Below are 12,667 nucleotides of genomic sequence, written 5' to 3'. Positions count from 1 at the left end.
CAACCCATGAGTTTGAAGCACTAGTGACAGCCTTCAATCAATCTCAGGGAAATCACCTTAGAACCCTAATGGATTCAATAAATAGATTTATAGAGGCTGCTGCTGGGGGCTATTGAGCGTGGTCGCCGGTGAGGGACATTTTGTGGACATCTAGGGTTTATCTTTTTGTAAAATCCTAGGCTTATTTGAAACTTCTTCTCTTGTATTAGCAATCAATACTTGTAATAGCTTTTTATCCTTGTAATGGCTTCAAATGATTGTAATACCATATGAATGTCATACCCTTCTTTTTGAAACTCTGTGTATGTCTCTAATTTTGTGATGTGCCATGAAAATGTCATAACATACTTTAAATGTTCAAACTTGACAATGTGCAATCATTTTACTATTTTGCCAACTTAACAATGCATATTAAACAGGGGGAGCACAACCTGTAATAACTGTATTTGAAAGGTCTGAAATGAATTCCAAAATAAAGGGGGAGTGAAATGAATGCTGAATTCATTAATGGAAATAACTTGGAAAGGGGGAGTATAACTTGAAAATCATTGATTGATTCATGGTAATATGAATGCTGAACTCTAATAGGAATTGCGTTTTAGGTACCTAAGGAAAATTTGTCCCCTTCATTGTTGATGACAAAAAGGGGGAGTAGAACCCAATATGGAAATGGAATGCAAAATACAAAATTTACACTCATACTTGAAATTTTAATTAGAATCAACAAAATGAAAAGATAAAATTGAAGAATATTGGCTTTAAGACAATTGTCCTTCTGGAAAAGAAAGGGGGAGTCAAAAGTATTTGGTTTCTTAATTGTTTTTAGCATCAATATTTCATTAATTTACACTCTAACTTGATTCAAATCTAAAAGTGATAGATGACATGCCAAAATTGCTCAAAGAGCTACTAAGATCAATACTTATGCATAAAGGATAGAACTGACAGTTGACTATATTGAATTATGCATACTGTATCTAGCTCTAACTAAAACACAATACTTGTACATCTGATCAAATACTGTGTATATGTTCAAATTTTAAATTTTGCATATACTCAGTGTTTTGTCATCATCAAAAAGGGGGAGATTGTTGACCCCCTAATGGATTTTGATGAATACAAAACACTAGAGTATAATTCCCTTTATATTAACAATTTATTTGAGGATTTGAGGTTTTAACTAAGAATATTGTTAAGAATTATCAAGGCATGTTCCCATATTTTTCAAGAATTTATTGAAGATTTTTTTTGAGATGAAGAAATCAGATCAGGGGCAGTCGAGACGTCTCCAGTTTGTCCCAGAGACGTCTCTGGCACGTAGAGGAAGAAATGGCACGTCTGGAGACGTCCCCGGCACCTGCCGAGGCGTCTCGCAGGGTCGGAGTCGACTCCCGACTCTGCGGAGCCGACTCTCTCAGAGACGGCAGAAAGGTCGATTTCAAGGGATACGCGCGAGTCGACTCCGAAGGACGCGGAGTCGTCCCAGTAAAACGGGGTTCGGGAGTGCCCCCTGAAACTTGTTGCTTCTCCTCACGCATAAAGCACAAACTTCCGGAGTCGTCCCCAGATAGCGCGGAGCCGACTCTCTCAGAGATTCCAGAGGACTCGTTTTTCATTGAGAAAACTTCAGAGTCGTCCCCAACATCGCGGAGTCGTCCCCACGCATAAAGCATGAACATCCCGAGACGTCCCCATAAAGTGTCGAGCCGACTCTCTCAGAAAAACAGAAAAACAAGAAGTCGAGCTGTTCTTCTTCGGAGTCGTCCCCAGAAAGCGCCGAGTCGACTCCAACATCGTCAAAAGAATTTTTATACAGCCGAGACGTCTCGCGTTCAAGCGGAGACGTCTCCGGAGCGCCTGGAACGCGACTGACACACTTTTGCAGGTTTGTTTGAATTTCAAACGGCTATATTTTTGTGTCTAACGGATCTATTGCTTGTAGGGCTATAAAAAGGAGCTTTTAAGTGCCCTTAAACATCTTCTCACCAACTAAACACAAGATCATTCAAGAAAGAAGAAAGAGAAAGAGGTTCAAGGGAGTTAGCGCTTTCAAGAGGAGAAATCAAGTGCATTCAAGTCTTCTTCTGATTTTGTGCTCATCTACCCACTCCCACTCGGCAATCAAAGCTCACATTCAAGCCAACGTGATCCACATCGGAAGAACCATCATCACCCACGCTTCCAACGGCAAAAAGGGTTCTTCCGGTTTTGTTGTTTCTCATTGCTATATTTGCTTTCATAAGAGCTTTTAAATCTTTGTAAAATGTTTGAACATTGAGCTTGTTCCAGTCAAGGGACTTGGAACAAGGGATAGGCGTCCCAAGCCTAAGTTAAAATTGGGGGATTGTAGGGTTCGTTGTTAGTCCGGGGTAAAATAACGAGTTGGGTAGTTCACTCGAAAAACTACCGGACTGTAATCGCTGATTATAGTGGAAATTCCCAAAGGTGTTTGGGGAGTGGATGTAGGAGCAGTGGAATCTCCGAACCACTATAAATCTTTGTGTTTGTGATTGACTGTGCTTACAACTTTATTTTTACTTTAGCACATACACTTGTGTGTTTTCTTTTAATTAGTTAAAAGAATGTCGTCCTCTGATTTTTATGGATGGCATATTTATAAAGCATAAGGATGGAGGTGTACTGCTTGGAGCCACTTCCAAAGATGGAAATGATGATACGTTTCCTATAGCTTATGGTGTGGTAGATACAGAAACTGATGAAAATTGAGAATGGTTTTATCGGTTTCTAAAGGAAGCTATTCATAATTGTAGTGAGTATCGTGGTCAACAGTTCACATTTATGACGGATAAACATCAAGGGATTATTAAATCGGTGCCGAAGTACTTTTCTGATTCTTACCACTCATATTGTATTTGTCATGTAAAAGAATACTTCAAGAATCAGGTTTCAATCGTCATATTATGAATAATTTAAACTACAAAGTATCTAAGTAATATAGCAAGTGGTATATCTGATTTTTAATTGTCAATGTAGGTCCTTGTCCATTATCGTGCAGCCGAGAGAAAGATGCTCATTGATTTACTAAATGTTGCTGCCATATACACCAAGGCTTAGTGTATTCTAAAAGCTAATTGCAAAGCTTACATCAGAAGCTCCTGGTGCTACCACCTTTCTCCTACATGCAAAGCCGGAGCATTGGGCAAATTCTGTATTTCCAGGTCTACGCTAGGGCTTCATGACATCAAATGTGGCAGAGTGTTTTAATAGTTGGATCATAGAGGCTCGTCATCTCCCTGTGCCTCAGATGGTTAACCATATAAGGATCCAAATAATGTAGATGATGCATGAACGGCGTAATCGAGGATATAGCATTCAATCCCAACTTTGTCCGGATGCTGAGAAAGTGTTGCATAAAAATGCTGAAGATGGTGATAAGTGCTAAATAATGTATATATTTAGCTATTTTACACAGCACTTATCATTATTTTTTTTGCACATATTTTAAATTTAACATAAGAAAATGTGTTCCCCTTCATCATTGCATTATTAAAAATAATTCGATTTTGCTTGATTTTATTGGTCCATCTAATGTATGCTGGTCGAATCAAATTAATCTGGGATGACCCCTGAACCCAAATCACATGCACCCTATGAATCAGGTCCTCTTAGATTCTGATTCACCCTCTCAAACCCACTCTTCAGCTTGTGTGCACGTCGTTCATAGAGCTACATCTAAACCTTTTTATCCACCTAGCCATCCCAAGTTCATGCATTCCGACATCTTACATAGCCAAGATCCCAACATTCCAGCTCTCCCACGTTTCCTCCGCATCCGTTTCTTCCTCACATCCTGAACAACTTCCTTTCACGAACCCGATCCAACTTTCCTTCCCGATCCAACTTTCCTTCTTAGCCCACGGTCAGCCAGGATTCAACGGCACCTTCCCAAGCTTCACGGAACAGAGCATCCTCCACGTTCTAACGCCTCCCCATCGTATCTTCATCACGAGTTCATCTTCCCAACGTCTCTCTCTCAACTTCTCTTCATCCCACATTCCATTTCAACCGAACCCAACGTCCTCCCAGATTTCTTCTTCGAACGCCATCCCGTGCATCCCAACCTCCAACCGGATTCCCAGCTTCTTCAACCTCATCCGGATTCATCCCAGCGTCAACCTCCCGAGTCTATCCACAGCTCCAAGTCCAACAATTCCACATCATTTTCCCTTGCTCCGAGTTCATCCTTATTCACAAGCTTCTCAGCATTCAGCCGGATCAAATCCAAACCTCCACGTCCAAAGAACAGAACCGGTGGCCTATTCCTAGTTGAATAAAAACTTCAAATGCTCCTTCCAGATCATCTCCCAGCATCCCATCTCCTCCCACAACCGGTTATTCAGCGATTCATCTTCATCTTCTGAACCAATCCATCCTCTTCTCCAAATCACATCCAACATCTTCCCAGATTTCTTCTCCGCCATATCCAGCCAACGGCAACACGTTCTAGCTCCCCTGTTCGTGATCTATCTTCATCCCGTATCCAAACAAAATCTCTTGCTCCCAGCTGCTTCATCCTCCCGAACTCCATGTTCATCTTCCAGCCTTGCATCCCCTGCTTGGCTAGATCTCAGCCAAGATAGAGCCAAATCTAAACTTCCCCTGTTTTGGAACCACATCCTCCCAGCCGCTGGGATCTTTCAACGCCCACGCAATGCGTCGGTCTCTTCCGAATCATGTCCAGTGTCAGCAAGAATCCAGCTGAATCCAACCCTCGGCAACCATCTCCTCTTCATCACCCACGGATTCTTCACATCCGCGGATCACACCTAGCCAGCTTCCGATCTTTTCTCTCTTCAAAACAGAATCCAGCAGCATCGCGAGCGTATCCTCACATCTCGATCACTTCCGACAGATAAGTCCAAGCTTATTGAGGTGGGCAGCCTATAAAAGGCCAAGGAAAGGAACAGAGAAGGGCATTCCTCCTCTTCCCCACCGGGGTGGATCTCTTCGTCGGAGAAGCTTGGGTTCCGAGACCAAGTTCCCACAAAAATAAGAGGGAGAGATAGTAGTTTGGATATTTTGGAAATGATTTTCCAAAGAAAAAAATAATGAAGTTCAAGAGGGAGAGGAAGCCGACGGGAGAAAAGAAGGAGAACCCAGTCGTGATGAAGGCCTTCTACATCGCTGCTGCTGTCGCCCACGACTCCATGGAAGGCTGATCTCCTCACTAGGACTGGATGCAACCCTAACAAAAGGCCAAGGGTTTTATATTTTAATTTTCTATTCTTGGAGTTGTATAAACTTTATTTTGCTCCTAATGAATATTTTATTTCATCTCATATTTAATTTTCGTGATTTTAAGTCTGACGTTTATACAACTGCTCTTCATGATCATTGAAGTAAAAATAAGATAGTTCATGCTTAAGAAAGATGTGATGTGCTACCATCTTAGATTAGGGTAGACATTTCATGCTAACTAAAGATGGATTATGCCTAAATTACTTTTGTGAAATTTTATTCGAATGCTTATTAGGCTTGTAGCCAATTTGCATGTTAATCTAAGAATAAATTAAAATACAAATAACCCTTGTTCCGATGTTAGTGGTGAATTCCTTGCCCTAGGTTCCCTCAAACTGATAACATTTTAATTGCATTTTTTATTAAATTCTTTAGTTTAATTTTCTTCACAAACTCTTCCTTTTAAATATTTTTATTTTTAAGAAAAATAATTATACCCCAATCCCTGTGGATCGATACCCGTAATCACTATCCTACCAGATATGTGCTATTGCGTGGTTTTTAAAGTTGACTATCAGATGGTCGGAGATTAGCTGTGTTTACGTCCAACATAATTATATATGATGTAAAGGATACGAACTACTTGACTCGCTCGCAAAATTGCTTTCGCGAAACTAATCTCCCAAGTATAGGAGAATCGCACAAGTAATAAATTCTCAGGAGTCCGAGGTCGATTCCTCAGGAAACGAAATATATATGAGATTATTTAGTATAATTTCAGATTAATTAATTCAATAAATTTGTGGATTAAGATGATGTTTTGCAAGTAAGAAATAAATCAGTAAACAGAGAATCGAAGTTTGGATAATTTAAGATGGTGGAGGGATCTGGAATCCCCTTTGATGATAATATTTTCAACAATTAAATTCTGTGATTCTTGATTAAAGATCAATCAGATAGAATAGTTCTAATCATGGAGTATATAATTTAAAAACATGAATTCAAGATCTAAGTATTTATCGTGCCGATACGTCTACGATAAATCAAACATCGAAACAATCCATGAATCAAGAAATATAAACCATAAAAGATCTATCTCATTAAATAAGCATGCAAGAATCAAAAACATATTAATAGATGTAAATCAAAGAGATCAATTGTTCAAAATTTACTTGAAAGAAAATAAGACATCAAAGGTTCCTCCATCACCCTTCACAAGATATCAGCCCTCCATTAAAATATAAGCCTTTCCCTCTCTTTTTCTTTTCTTTTCGGAAGAACAGGGCATCCCCTGTTTCTTCCTTCCTCTTTTTTTTTTTCTTTCCTTCAATAGCCGGCTGAGGCTCTGTTTTTCGAATGAGGGATGAGATCCCCCTCCAGCCGAGAGAGGTTCCTTCATATAGATCCCCAGAGCTCCTCCACCAGCGATGGATTTCCTCATGGCACGTGGAGAGGACGGACGGATGGGATGAATCCCGGAAGAAGAGGATGGATGCGAACTCCGGAAAGGGAGGAAGGCTGATCTCAGGAGGCAGCTGAGATATGGGATGCTGGGATGCGTTGCAGAGGGAGGAATGCGGACGAGATGCTTCAACTGGGATGCGTGGATGGATGAACTCAGACGGGAGCTGGGATACGGGATACTGAAATCGGGAGATGCCAGGATCTTCGGACGCGGATGTGGCTGGAACGTGGAAGGGGCAGATGGATGCGGAGATGAGATCGCAAAATGCTGGAAAAGGCTGGATGAGGCTGTGGATGCGGGATCTTCGCGGATTGCACGTGGACGCTGGGAGCTGATCACAGAAGCTGGGATCTCGGGAGAGCTGGAATGAGGACGCTCGGTGGTAGCTTGGGAGATTTGAACCGTGGATGGCTCGCGGAAGAAGCTCCATGGATGATGGATGGCTGGACTTGTGCACCGGAGCTGGGATGCGGACGTTGAGATCACGGACGTGTGGATGGGCTCGCGGATGCCGTTGATCACTCGTGGGAGGATGGGTTGCACGCTGGATGTGGCTGCACCTAGTCGGCTAATTCTCCTTCTAGTGTGCAACTGGGACTGACCCCATGTGGTTGGCTGGTCACCTGTGGCGATGCATATTTTTGGACCCGATGCGAAATTTAACTTTGATTTACGATCACCTGCAACCTACAAAAATATAATATTAATACAGCACTCCTATCATTATTTGTTAGCAATAATACTAATTTAAGTAATGTGTAGATCGCACTTTTGTGCTCTCATCACACCCCCCAACTAGCTTATTACTAGTCTCCAGCAATTAACGAGCAAATACTAAAATGAGAGTGCAAAAGGTGTGGTTTAACCTATGACTTTTTATTGAAGCTAAAGACATAAAACTAAGATATGTACCCACTTTCGTAGGGCTCACGATTGCACTTAGCACGTGCAATAAGCCGTTAAACCCCTAGGTTACCCTAGTGGACGAGTGTTGTCTCGTGAGGGTTTTCAGGGATGCTACCCACAAACATCATACATGATATGACATGACATGAGATCCTAATAAAAATGTAGAATAAATTCTAAGCTAATACACATGTAATTAATTGATATATATTTTCAAGCATGGCAATTATCAAAGCAAGAAAATATAAAAGTGTAGTGTGCATCAAATAGCATGACTTTCTAAGAGTACTAATACCTCCACCACAACAGAGCACCGCATGAGTTTTAGGTGCATTACTCAAGTTCATAAGTATTTTCTATAATTTGTTAGAACCTGATCCATCAAATTTTCAGAATATCACATGTTGTCTAAATTTGGTTCGCATGTAAAGAAAGAGCTATCAATCCCAACTAAACAACCTAGGTACACAGAGGTCCAATACAATGGAGTCAAACCAGCCATTACCACATGTCACTAGGTTCAGCCTGACCAACTCATTCATGCTTATTGTTATTTCATTTATTATTATTATTATTATTATTTCTTATATATATATTTTTATTTTTTTTTATTTTTTTTTAATACCCATGATGACTACAGCTATCCAACCCCATTAGGCTCTAGTAAGGTCCATGTAGCGAGCTTTCAGCTAATGACCCCCGATCTAGTTGGCTCAAGACATTAGGTGAAACACCCCTCGGACTTAATTACTCGAACCAGACTATGACATGAGGCCAGACTTGTCATCATAAGAATTTTTTTTTTTATAATTATGCAAGAAAAGAGAAGATAGACTGAACCATATAGATATTTTTTTATTATATATGTGACTGCATCGTGACTATAGGTCAACCAAGGTCGGATCATAAGGCACGTAAGAAATCTAACTGGGATATTCAACCTCTATCTTTATGTGAAAACCAAATCATGAACCTTATGGTACGAACAAGGATACTCATACTTCTTTTACGGATAAGGCTAACAAAAATGCAATTAACAAATATGAACTCCTGAGGCCTTCCTATTGTCATTAAGTACACGTGTGGGGATCTAATAATAGGTCTCTGATCAGTCATAGTATGCATGTGTTCCTTGCCTTAATAGTTGCACAAACTCAATATGAAAATACATGTGCATTTGCTCAGAAAAGAAAGTAATAGAATAAATCAAATGCAAAAACAAGTGTATATATATATATATATATATTTGCAAAATATTTCCCTTTCCCCAACTTAAACATTGCATTGTCCTCAATGTAAAAGATACAAGAAATGATATATGAAAGACAATAGAGAAAATAATATTGGAGAGAAGAGTAATACCTTGAGCTGTTGATATTCAGAAAAGAAGACCTACAAAAGAAAAATAAAAGAAAAAAATAATTCTAACTAATATACACATACCTTTGTCGTCAAGCTCAGTCATAAGAAGGCTCCCCCAAGGAAAAGAAGTCTTCTTCATCTGCAAAATTCTCAAGAAAATGTTTTAATCTATGTCCATTTACCTTAAATATTGTGCCATCCTGTGGATTCTCAATTTCAACTGCCCCGTGTGGAAAAACAGTTTTTACAATGAAAGGACCTGTCCATCTTGATCGTAACTTTTCAGGAAACAGATGTAAGCGAGAGTCATAACAAAGAACTTTTTGTGCAGGTTCAAAAGATTTTCTTAGAATTGATTTATCATGCTTAATTTTCATTCGTTCTTTACAAAGTCTAGCATTGTCATACACATCCCATCGAATTTCATTCAACTCACTTAGTTGTAATTTTCTAGCTAAACCAGCATCTGACAGTTCAAAGTTTAATTTTCTAATGGCCCAATACGATTTATACTCTATTTCAACAGGTAGATGACATGTTGTTGCCCAGATAGACAACCCAAGAGGGGGGGGGGTGAATTGGGTTTTAAAATAATTTAGATAATTAAAACGATGTGGTTGATTAATTAAAAACTATTGCAAGTTATTTAATTAATGCTAAGTGCTGTGAGTGATGTGAGGGGAAGAAGAAGAGAGACAATCCAATGCAAACACAGAGTTTTATAGTGGTTCGGAGCTACCCCTTGCTCCTACGTCCACTCCCCAAGTCTCTCTTGGGAATTCACTATAACCCTCTTGGATTACAGCCGGTTGTTTTGCAAGCTCACAACCAAACTTGTTGTTTTACGAGCTCACAACGAACTCGGTCGGTTTTCCCAGGCTCACCGACTAGAACCAACCCTGATTGTTTTCCCGGGCTCACAATCAAACCCTTACACACGTTGGTTTTTAACTTGGCTCACCAACCAACCTTAGTCCCCTTGATTCAATCCCCCGATTGAACCAAGTAAATACAAGTTATAGAAAGAAAGGAAAATAAGCTTCTCAAAAGCAGATGTAAAACAATATAATCAAAAGAGGAGTTTAGAAGCCCTCAAACGCTTTTAAGCTGAAGTAGAGGAATGGCTTCTTGAACTCCGGTCTCTTCTCGAATGTGTAGTCGACTTGAATGCTGGAGGAGAAGGCTTTAATTGCTGGGAAGATGTAGGTGGAGCTGTAAATGCAGATCTTCCCTTTTTCGTTGAAGAGCACGTTGCAGAGCTTGAATCCTTGATTAGTTGGAGTGGAATGACTATTCTCTACCTTGCTACAGTCTTCTGTGGCTATTTAAGCCAACCCCCACGGAAACTAGCCGTTACACTGCTTTTTCTGCCCGTTCTGCACACTCTGCGCAGCCTGACAATATGACCGTTGGTGGGTTGGAGTCGACTCGCGCGATCAGGAGTCGACTCGGCTGTAGCGGGAGTCGACTCAAGCTTTTCCGGAGTCGACTCGGCAACTGTTCCAAATTTGAATTAAAGTTGCCGTCACGACTGGGAGTCGACTCGTCTTGACCCGGAGTCGACTCGCCAACTTCTGGAGCTGACCTGGCAATTTTGGAGTCGGCTCATCCACTGAAGTCCGTGGATCCAATTTTGAATTTTGTCCACTCGAGTCGACTCGACTGTCCTTGGAGTCGACTCGAATCTCAGAGCCCGAACTCCCGATTCTCTGTCTTTTGGCTCATCCAGTCTTGGAGTCGACTCGAACTTCCTTGGAGTCGACTCGGCTCTCAGTTTCCGAAAGTTGGTCTTCTGCCTTTTGACGTGAAGCTTGTCTTGGAGTCGACTCGAGCTGTCTGGGAGTCGACTCGAATCTCAGACTCGAAAACTGCTCTCTGACTTTTCTTTGTGTACCTCTTGGAGTCGACTCTTACTACCCTGGAGTCGACTCGTTGAACATTGGAGTCGACTTGCGCACTTCAGGAGTCGCACTTCAGGAGTCGACTCGTTGACAGGTTCTGAGATGAGGCTTTCTGTTCTTCTTTCTGTTCTCAGTCGGAGTCGACTCGTACTAGTCTGGAGTCGACTCGAGCTCGTGCCAGTGAACTTGATACGCTTGGAGTCGACTCGTGATACTCGGGAGTCGACTCGAGTCTCAGACTTTGGTTCAGCAGACTTCTTAACTTATCCAAAATACTATGAACCAAATCTAGAGACACTTGGACAGGATTTTCACTGAAACACTCAATTGAATTCATTAGTAATCACAAGATATACTCAAATGCTTTGAGCTCATCAAAATCAAATGGGGTTTTAATCAATCACTCCACAATCTCCCCCTTTTTGATGATGACAAAACTTTGAGTATATGTAAAATGACTTGCTCAATAAATAATGAAATAAAATCCATAAATGAATTCAAATGTCTGATAATTTAATTTATCCAAGTTTGAAAGGAGTGAAACAGCAAATTTCGGAGTTAAAGCTCCCCCTTTCATTTGGAATTATATAAGCCTTCATATTATGCAATCAATTGTTTGGCTTATATGTCATTAATGATTTAGCTTGATTAAAATTCAGATTCTCCCCCTTAACATATGCATTCAACTATGTTTTGATTCTCTAAATTTTCTTTTAATGCTATGAAGTTTTTGAACTGAATTTTTTTGTTTTTAGAGGGAAAATCTATCAATTTGTTCTTGAGTAGGATTCAGCTAATCTCCGAATATCCCTTGAATAGATTCTGGAGATTACTTCATTAGGAGCCCCAAAAGAGAGATAATGAGCCTCGAGGTACCGAATCCACTTAGAACAAATTTGTGTGTCTTTTTATTGATTTCCATTGATTTTTTTTACATATTTCATCCATATTTCTCCCCTTTTACATATTGTATACATATTTCTCCCCCTTTTTGTCATCATACGAAAAAGGAGGTAATCACACACAATCAATGGCACAACCAATCATCAAATGGCACAGAAATGAAGATAAGATGTCTACTCATTGTATTGATATGAATGTGAATACATTTGAGCATACAATACGTAAAGCAAAGCAATACAAAACAAAGCAAAAAGAACATCTATGGTCTCCTCGAGGATGAAGATCCCCCCTCGAGGATGTATCTCCCCCTCTCGATGATGCATCTCCTCCTCTGGAGGATGTGGCTCCTCCTCTCGAGGATGTGGCTCCTCCTCTCGAGGATGGTGCTCCTCCTCTCAATCGGCTCTGCTCCATGAGGAGGGTGATTGCATCTGTGACATGGCCAAGCTGTGTGATGATAGACGTGGTGGCTCTGCTATGTGTAGTGGAGAGCTCTGTCACCGACGCCTGAAGCCCAGTCACCGATGTCTGAAGTGCGTCCAGCTTGTCGATGAGTACATTCGCCAAGTGCTCGGCCCCCTCGGTGGTGGTGTGCATGTCACGACCTATCTCCTCTCGCATCTGTCGAGTGGAGCTCGTGACCTCACTCATGCTGTGGAATTGGGCCTGGACCAAACTCCGGACATTGTAGATCTCTTCCCGTACATGAGCCGTCATGTCAGTCACGGCTGTCAAGGAAGGGACCAACTGAGAAGAGACGGGTGCAGGAGTGGGAGCAGGGCACCGTACCTCGGAGCTCCCGAAGCAGCTCATCCCTCACCTCTCTGACTATCTCCTGTCGCAGCTCCCGGAGCTGCTCAGGATCAATCCGGACCGCCATAGAGGGTGGTGCCGAGGAGGAAGGTCCGGCGGAGGTGGTAGGAGCAGGAGG

Source organism: Phoenix dactylifera, unplaced genomic scaffold (genome assembly GCF_009389715.1).
Source record: "Phoenix dactylifera cultivar Barhee BC4 unplaced genomic scaffold, palm_55x_up_171113_PBpolish2nd_filt_p 002666F, whole genome shotgun sequence".
Lineage (NCBI taxonomy): Eukaryota > Viridiplantae > Streptophyta > Magnoliopsida > Arecales > Arecaceae > Phoenix > Phoenix dactylifera.
The sequence above is the reverse complement of the archived record's forward strand: the minus strand, read 5'-3'. Positions refer to the sequence as shown.